This window comes from Carassius gibelio, chromosome B3 (genome assembly GCF_023724105.1).
Source record: "Carassius gibelio isolate Cgi1373 ecotype wild population from Czech Republic chromosome B3, carGib1.2-hapl.c, whole genome shotgun sequence".
In the NCBI taxonomy this organism is placed as follows: Eukaryota; Metazoa; Chordata; class Actinopteri; order Cypriniformes; family Cyprinidae; genus Carassius; species Carassius gibelio.
The window spans coordinates 6,946,634-6,959,006 of record NC_068398.1 but is presented as its reverse complement, the minus strand read 5'-3'; positions in this window follow the sequence as shown (position 1 = coordinate 6,959,006).

The window sequence follows — 12,373 nt, the reverse complement described above, 5'->3', positions numbered from 1 at the left end:
TTTTGTAAGTAATATGAGTGTACTGTTTGTGTAGGTCTGTGCTGCGTCCGAAAGAACTAAAATGCTGCCTTCGGATGCAGCTTTCCAAGGCATTAAGGCACGTCCAAATCCAAATTCTGCTTTACTTTCTGTCTCCGGTACTTTTGTTTGATACATTTTTTTAAGGCAGCATAATGGTGTCCTCCGCTGCCTTTGATATCCCACAATCCTCTGCTTTCCATTCCGTGACTGTTGAGCTTAAAAATAAAGATGGCGTCCGAAAGTTGCGTTTGGTGGTCAGTTTGTGTGTAAATGTATATTTGACTAACTTACTGTGCTTTGAAATTATTTCTAGCGACAAATCAGTATTATAGTACTTAGATATTAGTTTAGTTATCACCAAAATTCGTTCTATTTTGTTGTAGATCATTAAACCTGTCCGAAATCACTTTCATGAGGTGCCTTTGGGCATAAACGCTGCCTACAAAGTCATTGCCTCATAAGTCGGCTGCATAGGCTTTCAGACACAGCCCTAAAGACTGGATGTTTTTGCCTGTGATATTTATGACCGATCCGCGGCATTTTTAGTGAAATCTGATTGTTGGAGAACACATGACTGACAGATAAACATGAGAGGATGAACAGAGACGTTAGATTCAGCTATTCATCAGGGTTGAGTTTATTTTTTTATATGTTATAAGTTATATGTTCAGTTTCAGATGAAATACTCTCCTTTTCTTCATATTCGGCACTGTAAGGCACAAAAACCATGCCTCATCAGTCAGACAGCAGGAAAAGGCAGCAGCAGAAGATCGGACGAAGCGCTGAAAGCTAGAAAGCGAGACTGTGGGAGGTAAATTAAGGCTGTAATGAACACATCTCACTGAAGCACTGACGTGGGAGGTGTTGCCATGGAGACCGGCCACTGAGTGATGCTGATGAGAGGAAACGATAGGAGCCCGACCGAAGTGTGTGTGTGTGTGTGTCAGACTCCTGCATCTGCCTCCATCACACCTTTCAGACCTCTTAATAAAGCAGGACCTTGAGCTGCACCGCGTCCATAGCTCATAGACTCACACGTCACACCTGACGCAAACATACGCCTCAAGGCCATACTACTCAAAGAAAACCTGGACAGGTAAGAAACCCGTATAATGCATGAGGACGCTGTCTCTCTCGTTCTTCATGCAGGTCTCCAGGATGTGTGAAACACCCAGAGGACCTGCTAAAGTATCCCACAATGCAAAATGCTCTACTTGAATGCATACGTTCAAAACGAAAACAATTTAAATTGAATCAGAAGAAAAACGCAGAATGCGAAGATATGAAATTCTTTATATTTTGATTCATGGTGTAATTATATTAGAGTCCAACAGCCATTTCACCGTTTGTATCACTCCGCTTGCCGAAGTTGCCATATTTTTCACAAAGAGTGTTATGGGGGACACCCAAATACACTTAAATTTAAAAACAATAATACTGTTTTGTATATATATCAACATAACATCTAACTATATCATTTAGATGTTAGATTTACTATATAAATATAGATATTATCGTCCAGCTCTCATATGCTATAAGCAAATATATAAGACAGAATGATATTATTTTATGTAAAGCTTCCTTTGGAATGGTATGTTTTGTGAAAAGCACTTAACTTTTTCTTCTGCAATCTGACTGTTGTGCTCTGTAGCAACATATGGTGGTTTTTTCCTGGTAGCGATAAAGAGCAGGATCTGGTTCAGAGCCCTGTCGATCGTCTTGTAGCTCGTCTCTGAGAGCTATTTTGTCCTGTTGACTAATCTAGATCCTCCTCTAGCCCACAGTCCTCGTCCTGACCCCTGACACAGAGGTCAGTGAGGGATCAGCCACAAGCTGATTATCTCGCCGCTGTTTTGCTAACAAGCTTCTCGGCTATTTGGACAAACTTTTTCAGTATTCTAGGTCACTAAATTTAGTTGGTCTCTGTCTCTGTAGATGAGGTTATGTACAGTTTTGTTCAAAATAATAGCAGTACAATGTGACTAACCAGAATAATCAAGGTTTTTAGTATATTTTTTATTGCTACGTGGCAAACAAGTTACCAGTAGGTTCAGTAGATTGTCAGAAAACAAACAAGACCCAGCATTCATGATATGCACGCTCTTAAGGCTGTGCAATTGGGCAATTAGTTGAAAGGGGTGTGTTCAAAAAAATAGCAGTGTCTACCTTTGACTGTACAAACTCAAAACTATTTTGTACAAACATTTTTTTTTCTAGGATTTAGCAATCCTGTGAATCACTAAACTAATATTTAGTTGTACGACCACAGTTTTTTAAAACTGCTTGACATCTGTGTGGCATGGAGTCAACCAACTTGTGGCACCTCTCAGCTGTTATTCCACTCCATGATTCTTTAACAACATTCCACAATTCATTCACATTTCTTGGTTTTGCTTCAGAAACAGCATTTTTGATATCACCCCACAAGTTCTCAATTGGATTAAGGTCTGGAGATTGGGCTGGCCACTCCATAACATTAATTTTGTTGGTTTGGAACCAAGACTTTGCCCGTTTACTAGTGTGTTTTGGGTCATTGTCTTGTTGAAACAACCATTTCAAGGGCATGTCCTCTTCAGCATAGGGCAACATGACCTCTTCAAGTATTTTAACATATGCAAACTGATCCATGATCCCTGGTATGCGATAAATAGGCCCAACACCATAGTAGGAGAAACATGCCCATATCATGATGCTTGCACCTCCATGCTTCACTGTCTTCACTGTGTACTGTGGCTTGAATTCAGAGTTTGGGGGTCGTCTCACAAACTGCCTGTGGCCCTTGGACCCAAAAAGAACAATTTTACTCTCATCAGTCCACAAAATGTTCCTCCATTTCTCTTTAGGCCAGTTGATGTGTTCTTTGGCAAATTGTAACCTCTTCTGCACATGCCTTTTTTTTAACAGAGGGACTTTGCGGGGGATTCTTGAAAATAGATTAGCTTCACACAGACGTCTTCTAACTGTCACAGTACTTACAGGTAACTCCAGACTGTCTTTGATCATCCTGGAGGTGATCATTGGCTGAGCCTTTGCCATTCTGGTTATTCTTCTATCCATTTTGATGGTTGTCTTCCGTTTTCTTCCACGTCTCTCTGGTTTTGCTCTCCATTTTAAGGCATTGGAGATCATTTTAGCTGAACAGCCTATCATTTTTTGCACCTCTTTATAGGTTTTCCCCTCTCTAATCAACTTTTTAATCAAAGTACGCTGTTCTTCTGAACAATGTCTTGAACGACCCATTTTCCTCAGCTTTCAAATGCATGTTCAACAAGTGTTGGCTTCATCCTTAAATAGGGGCCACCTGATTCACACCTGTTTCTTCACAAAATTGATGACCTCAGTGATTGAATGCCACACTGCTATTTTTTTGAACACACCCCTTTCAACTAATTCAACTAATTGCCCAATTGCACAGCCTTAAGAGCGTGCATATCATGAATGCTGGGTCTCATTTGTTTTCTGAGAATCTACTGAACCTACTGGTAACTTGTTTGCCACGTAGCAATAAAAAAATATACGAAAAACCTTGATTATTCTGGTTAGTCACATTGTACTGCTATTATTTTGAACAATACTGTATATTTTGCACTGAAAAATCTACAATACCATGTCAATACCTTGTTTTTATAAATAGGCCTATATTTGAACCATTCTTTTCCATTTAAACCTGATTTCTGTACTGTACAACAATAAAGGCACTTCAAGTAAATGTAAATTAAATACTGTTTACTTGGAAAAAAAGGCGTGAGTCAGGTAGATGTTTGTAGATGTTTTTATTTTTTGTACATGATATCATGGCAATACTATGTTTTTTTTGTTGTGTGAGTTTAGTATTTCGGGTCAATTAATTTATAAATAGTCACACATATATGTGTCAAGTATACATGAGGTTTTCACGTGAAAAAGTATTGTGTTATTTCCAAGGCTTTTGGACTTGGTTTTACAATAATGTCTTTGTGTTTGGACATTTTGGTTTTTCTAGGTCGCTACGTTTAGTTTATGTGAACCTGAAAACCTAATATAGTTTTAATAAAGTACTGTGATGCATTGCTAAAAAGAAAAATCATATGATCAATAAATCATGGCAATGTGTTTTTTTTCATTATTTTAACTGGTTAAAATATTTTACCAGTTTAAACTTTTTATACAAGACTCACATACTGAAGATTTAAACAAATAAATTAAATAGTAAAAAAAAAAAAAAAACTTATACAGCCAATTTGATAATACTTTAAAAACTTAAGGCAGCCACTGAACTTTTTATTTTTAACTGAAATGTTACCAAGGTTTTTTGGTCATGGTCGCAGTTTTCTCTCATGAGTCAAGAAAACTGCTTTCCACCAATCAAAATTTCATGGCAATGATTTATTGAACAACTGAATTCCCTGCTAAGTGCACTGCAAAAAAATAGTTTCCTACTCGGTGTTTTTTTCTTGTTTATCAGTAAAATACAGACAGCATCCTCAAACAAAGATACATTTACTTAGAAACAAAATGACAAAATATGCATCTTGTTTTCTGAAAAAAATTGACCAAAATTAATGATTTTTAAAAAGAAAGTATTTTTTCCCCTTTTATATTAAGTAGCAATATTTTTATCCTATTGGCAGATTATTATAATTGTTTTTTCTTATTTTAAGCACAAACTCAATTTAGAGATTTTTTTTTTAATCTCTTGAAGTCATTTTGTGTCTGAAGTCAATGCATCCTGATTCAAGAATGTTTGATAATAGATATCTGTACTGAGAAATACTAAGAATGAAAATCTTGACTGTGAGGGTGAATCATTACTGCAGCGGTGGAAAGTGTGTACGTGCCTCTCCGTCTTCCTCCACAGCGACACACGCTCAACAATCACCACCGCTGACAATCGCTGCAGTGTTCAGCTCGTTGATTGATCCCTTGTGATCCTTATTTTGAAATCACAAAGCCGAACAACAATCTCTTTTGTGTTTGGAGCGTGTAATTCTGTGTAATTCGGGCCCTTAGGAGGCGCGGGTCAGGGTCCAAGCTGCTCTGAACCGGCCACCGAGAGATTACATTACGAAAGAGACTCAGGTTAGCGGTGCTCGGATCAGCTAGCACTAACTTCAACCTGTTTTTAGCTTTCTCTCGATGCAGTTTTGTACTTGAGGCAGGTGTTTGGGATCTCCCTCTGTACGTGTGTGTGTGTGTGTGTGTTTCTTTCTTGGGTCCTTGAATTGAAATGTGTCGGAGGCAAACAGATGAAGCTGCAGGTCCTCACACTCCCTCATGGTGGCGCTCTGTGTTGAAGCAGTGAGATGGGAGTATGGCCTAATTGAATGCATTTCTCTCTCTTCAGTGTCGGTCTGTTCTCGTCCCGTGCTGCCGTGTGGAAGTGGAGAGTTTACCAAATGGCAGGAATGAATATTTAAATTTCCAAACAACGTAAAAGTGATGACTTGTGCACTGTATTCCTAGACTTCAGAAGCCGTGTGATCGTTTTGTGTGAGGGACAGGTGCAAATCTACGAAAAGCCACATGAGAAATTGTTTGGTAAAGCGTAAATATGATATAAAAGTTATCGTTGTGGCATCATGAATTGAAATGATGACACACAAAGTTACATTTATGACATCAATTCAATCGTGAATCGAATTTGCGATAAGTCATATGATAATTAGAAATAATTAGACAAAAATGTTAATGACAAATTTTAAACGTATTATGACATAAGCCATAATTATGACGAATTTAAATTGAGATTATACATATAGGCTACAATATTGACTCAAATTTTGACTTAGCATGTGCTAGTTTTGACATTTTATCTAATAATTTCAATTTGTCAGTTGAATTTTGATGTCATAATTTAAATTTATGTCATAGATAAATTCTTATAATTAACTTAAGTCATCATTTTGACTACATTATTTGACTTGATGTAAGAACTTTGACATTTTACCTCATAACTTTGTCATGACTGACTTTTGATGTCATATTTTATATATTTTTTTTTCTTTTTTTTTTTTTTACTTTTTTCATAATTAGGCTACATTTTCTTGACATTGGCTTAATGTCAATTTGAGATTTGGACTTCGTGCAATTTTAATGCACTGACATAATCATTAGATCCACTTTATTGTTTGAAAAACAAAAGTGCTGACATTCTGCCTAACATCCGTTTTTAATTTATTTGTATGTTAATTTAATCAACAGAAGAAAAATAAGTTAATATGGAAAGTGTGAGTAAATGATGACGTACTTGTTATGTGTGAATGCAGTGTGTGTTGTTTTCTTCTGATTTGGGCGCTAATATTTGGTGCTATAGCAAAAGACTTCTGTTCTTCTACAAGTGAACGTCGCTTGATTGTGCCATCCCAAAGAAGCACAAAGTCACTTTTACAGACTTTTAAATTAAATGTTCCCTCCCGGTGGAATGACCTCCCCAACTCAATCCGAGCAGCTGAGTCCTTAGCCATCTTCAAGAATCGGCTTAAAACCCATCTCTTCCATCTTTTTTTGACCCTCTCACTTTAACACTCACTATTCTAATTCTATTCTTTAAAAAAATCTAACTACCTTTCTAATCTTTTTGTATTCTATTTTCTTTTCATTTATTATGCAATTATATATATGTGTGTGTGTGTGTGTGTAAAGACCTCTAACTAGCTTGCTCTATTCTTTTTCTATTCTGTTTTCTTTTTATTTATTATATTATTTAAAATCCCATGCTACGTGTACTGTGTTAACCTAACTGAAACTTGTTATAGCACTTCTATATCATTGCTCTTTTGTTGTTTTTGATTGCTTCCACTGTCCTTATTTGGATAAAAGTGTCTGCTAAATGAATAAATGTAAGTCCTGTCACTGAATATCCCAAATATGTCACAATATGGAAGTAATGTTGTTTTCAGCATCACCCGTATCTTAAAGATCACAGTCCAGTTCTATACATGTAGCCAGATCCAGTTTCTACATGACTTGGCATAAACCCAGATTTTCTGCTCTTCGAAGCAAGTTTAATGTTTATCCATCTGTTATCAGAGCAGCATAAACCTCCACACTGCCAGACAAACTATTCTAGTTAATAAATATATCGCAGGTTTGTTTGTGTGCTGCTTCTGTACCGGCTCTCTAATCAATAAGTGTGCAGATGGAGACATCTGGGTTTCTAGACTTTAATTAGACACAAATGGGGATGTTGTACCAAACCACTTGTACACTCTCACTCTCTCCCTCACACACACACACACACACACACACACACACACTATCCCTCCATCGTAGCGCAGGATTAACAGTGACTACTGGAAGCTGCAGTCTCTCTCTCTCTCTCTCAATCATGTTCCTCCTCTCTCATGCAGGGTTCGGTAGAGCAGATGTCCTCCCGCATGTCAGAGCGCCTCACAGGTGCATTCTGGGTCTTAGACATCAGCAGTCTTATTGCTTCTTCACTCTGGTGTGTTGTGACTGTCCCTGGGTCTCAGTGGAGCTGTTGTCAACAGTTTCTGTCTTCGGGGAAGTTCTGGCTGTAGATTATGTTATAAATGAGAGCGATTGTCCCTCGGACGCAGCTGCCTGACACCTGCGCACAGGAGGATGTAGCTGGGCAGATGTGGTTTCCAATGAAGGGGCTTCAGTTTGGTGCAGAGAGATTTGCTATCCATTTAGTGAAGGAAATGAAGGCTTTCAATAGATATACAAGCAGAGCATTACTTAATATTTTGCAAATATATTTTTGGGTCAATCTCTAACCATGTTTTTTTTTTTTTTTGGTTTGCAATTTTACTTAGACATCCCCATGCTGCAATGGATAAATACGTCTCTTGTTTGCCTCTGGGTCGTTTTCACTTAAATGGGTTTATAACAGCTGTTCCCTCAAACACACTGATGGCATGTTTCATTTCCGTTTTGAGCTATAAAAAGCCCTTTGCGTGGTCGTCAGACTCAGGGCAGCTGAAAATCTCATGAATGAAGCAGACTCCTCTAATCTCTGGATTAGGACATCCGTGTGTCATGAACAGCATGCTCTTTAAGTGCAGGCTTGAGGACCTCTTTCCTCCTCTCCTTTTCCTGACCTGCTCCGTGGTCTCAATGTTATTTAGTGAGACCATTAGAGTTTTCCAAAACAACAAAAGATAGAAAGCAAAATGGATTTAAGTCCATAAAATGTTGTTTTATTTTGTTCTCTTTATGTTCTTTTATAGGTAATAATTTTTTTAGGTTCTCAAGTTATTTTATAACTTGTAAGTTCTCTATAAGTTCGAGTGTTAAGTTCTATAAGTTATTTTGCAAGTTGTAAGTTTTCCATGTTTTAAATTGTATATGTTATTTTGTAAATTTTAAGTTCTGTGTAAGGTTTAAGTTCTCCATAATAGTCATTTTATAGACATTATTTTTTAAAGGGGTCATCAGATGCCCATTTTCCACAAGTTGATATGATTCTTTAGGGTCCAAATGTAAAGTCTATAACATACTTTGGTTAAAATCTGTCATTGACCTTGTCAAAATCAGCTCTGCAGGAATCAACCCGTTTTTTTGCATGTTACTTTAAATGCTAATGAGCTCTGCTGACCCCACCCCTCTCTTCTGGGGGATGAGGAGCCCTGCTCTGAGGTACTAGCTGTGTCTCATTGAGAAGGCTGCACCCTCCGGAGGTCGAATCCGCTGTTGTGTATACGAAGTGTCCTCAACCTTGAAATAAATGAGACTGCATTCATAGGATGGGTACATCCTATGGCGGTGAAACAATGGTGGTGGGACTGTAACAGCTCACTCAGGGCGGGTCTAAGGTAAGACGGTGCTGTCAATCAACAACCGTGGAGTGGCCTTCGTCCGTGTGACATCACACAGACAGGAAGCTGAGAACGGCCTGATTTGATAAAGAGGATATTATTTTTAGGAATTAAATAAAAAACATTGGATGTTTTTTTTATCATTATAGGGTAGATGTGTACACACACCGCCAAAACAGATTTATTTTTAAACAACATGTAAAAGTGAATTTAGCAACCGATGATCCCTTTAAGTCTTTTTTAAGTTTGATGTAAGTGTTAACAATGCATGAGAGTATTTAGATGTGGTTCTGTGACCCACATGTAGCTTAAATTCAGTTCTCTAAAATAGTCATGACGTTATTTTGTGGTTTTGTGGCTCTTGTGTTCCTGCAGACCAGCGGATGGACGCTTTTGCTCTTTCTGTGTTTGATAAAACACTGAAAGGACAGATTTTAAAGGTCAATGGCACAGAGGGTCTCTGGCGGGTAGCTGGTTTATTCTGCTGAATTAAACTCAGCTGGACTCAAAGGTTCACTGTTCTTAAGACAATAAAAAGCTATGGATGTTCATCAAAGCGTGTGTGTTTTCTCTTCCTGTCACATATCTGCGCTCATGCCGTTTTCTCTCTCCGCAGTGCATACCTAAGAATCCGGAAGCAGAAGATGAGAATGGAAAAATATTCAAGAACAAAGGGAAATTTTAAAGATATCAAGATGGAGTTGATTTCTATCTGTCTGTCTGATGAGATCTTGAGGTCCAGGTGCCGTTCAATACAAATGCACCTGCTGTTTATAGTACCGGTTGTAAGTCCACTATCAGTCTGACCGCTGCTGTTAGTATTTGCCAGGCCACAGACAGTATTTCCCTCTCTATCAGAGCTCTTATTAAAACAATCAGCTTCAGAGGTCTGGTTTTACCCATCAAACTCCCTCTTTGCAAATCACATTATGAGATAAATGAAGCAAAAGACAAACAGATGAATCATCTATTTCCTTTCCTTTCAAAGGAAGCTCAATTAATCAGTAAAGTGTCGATTATAGATTGCTTTTATTCAGCTATTTTTAGCGTTTCCGTGTGGGACGTTTCTGTGTTAGTCCCGTGACCGTCAGCAGTACACCCAGACTTCAGAAGTCACATGACCTTAAGAATGGCAGAACAGGATTGCCAAGATGTAGATGAGATTGTTACTTTATCAGATTTGGAGAAATGTAGCATTACATCATTTGCTCACCACTGGATCTTCTATAGTGAATGGGTGCCGTCAGAATGAGAGTCCAAACAGCTGATTATAGCACAATAATCCACAAGTAAAGCTGGCCCGATTTTAAGCCCGATTGATCGGGGGTGTGACCCGATTTGCAGCTTGTTGCAAGCGATAAAGCACAACCCAAAAGAGTCCAAAACTAATATGTGGGTGGATTTTCAATGTGAGAGACAACAGGAGATTTTTACTGGATGAGGTGTTTATAGCAGGGCAGTCCTGGCCTAATGGTTAGAGAGTCAAACTAGTAACTCAAAGGCTGCAGGTTCGAGTATCAGTACTGGCAGGTGCTTTGGGTGTGTGTTCACACTTGGATAGGTGAAATGCAAAGCTTCCTTTTCTTTCCTTTCCTTTCCTTGTTAAAGATTATAGACTCACGTTGTATGTGTATTACAAACACGCAGCTTTTCACTTCACAAGATGTTAATTGATTGACTGGAGTGGTGTGGATTACTTGTGGATTATAGTGATGTTTTTATCAGCTGTTTGGACTCTCATTCCGACGGCACCCATTCACTGCAGAGGATCCATTGCTGAGCAAGTGATTTCTTGCTACATTTCTACAAATCTGATGAAGAAACAAACTCATCTACATCTTGGATGACCTGAGGGTAAGTATATTTTCATCAAACTTTAATTTCTGGGTGAACTATTCTTTCAATCAAATGGATTTAGATGATGATGTAAACTAAGGAACTCTTTACTGACCAATCAGAAATCAACCCATCAGAACTGTCAGCCATCATCATTACATCACAGGTCTGTAGACTCTAGGAATCATTCCTCTATGTGCTGTTTGGTGAGGTCTGGAAAGATAAACTATGAATGTTTACCAAAGAGTTGCTTTGGCAGACTGCAATGTCCTCGACTTATCCATCTCCCAAAATAGCGCAAAGAATCCACAACCTGAGTAAGAACAGCTCTACATCAGCTTGAGTTCTTCCATGCCTCCCTTCCCACTGACGTACTGTTTAAATTTGAGTCACTTTTGATTGTTTAATATCAAAACACACCCACTGAACTTTTTATAAACCAAGGGAGCTGCCCAGATCGATGACAATGTAGTATATAAAGCCTGTTCCAAACAGTAGGCCCAGAATGCACTGCAGTATTTCAATACGCATTTTAAAAAGCAGCTTCAATTAGAAAACAATTTCGTTTAGTAGTGGAAAGAACCTATGATATAACTCATTACCCAATATTTGTGTGTAAAATGTATTTTTATGTTTGAGTAATCTTTACAAATTCAAACACAACTCAAGCATTGATTTCTCAATGTTGTTAACTTTGGAATAGCATACTACTCTTAGGCCCTGTCCCAAATGACACACTTCATGTGCACTTGCAGTATTGTAGACTTATTGTGTGTGTGTGTGTGTTAAGTCCACAAGACTGTGTCCAACAAAGTGTCCAATTGTCCATTTTAGCTTTCAGTACGGGTCTCCCATGTGCTTCATGCCAGGAGCCTAGCTTTATTGCGTGAAGAGTTGCTGCCTTTGCAGGGTGTTTTAGGTTCCACTTAGCAAGGTGCAGCGGAAAGGAAAATAAAACTCTCTAGAAAAGGCAAGGTAGTTTCCAATGTAGACCGAGGAGGAAGAGAAGAGAAGGAACTATGGATTCTTTATTTCATAAGAACATTAATCAGATTTTTGATGTTATCTGCTCCATATATCATGTTTTCCTTTCAGCTAGGACAATGCTACTGACTGTTGATAAGATCATGCAACCTTTACATAGAAATAACATGTCCACGCGTAAGGTGTGAATGTTAAAAGGCCTGGGGCTATGTTCACAGTTGCATACTAGTGTACTGGCATGGTGCTCTGAGTTGATGTGGTTTGTGGCTTGTTTTAGCTGGTTGTCATCCACCAGGGAAAATGATTTATAACTTCAGACTTCTGTGTCAAGGCAGTGTTATACTGCCTTTTTTTAAGCATTGTTTAGTTTTTTGCACAGAGCGATTGTTACGCTTTGAAAGAATTCACTATATTGTTAAGAGCAAAGGGGATTCATTTTCTGTTCCTTGATATGTTTTTTCTTAAAGTGACAGTGGCCACTGAGTTGCATTTGATGAATCGCCAAGGACCACGGTTTCAGCTAAAAGTCTTCTTTACTCTTCTACTGAATAACAATAATAATAACAATAAAAGTCACCTACATTTTGGATGCCCTACAGGTGAGTAAATTAACTGCAAATTTTCAAGTTAAGTGCACATTATGAAAAATGTAATAAGTAATCCAGGGATTTTGTACGTACAGGAGTTTGCATATTGAGAATAGTAAACATATTGTAGAAATAGGGAGAGTTTTGTAGTATGCTATTCTAAAATCAGTGACTGTATGTTGGTGA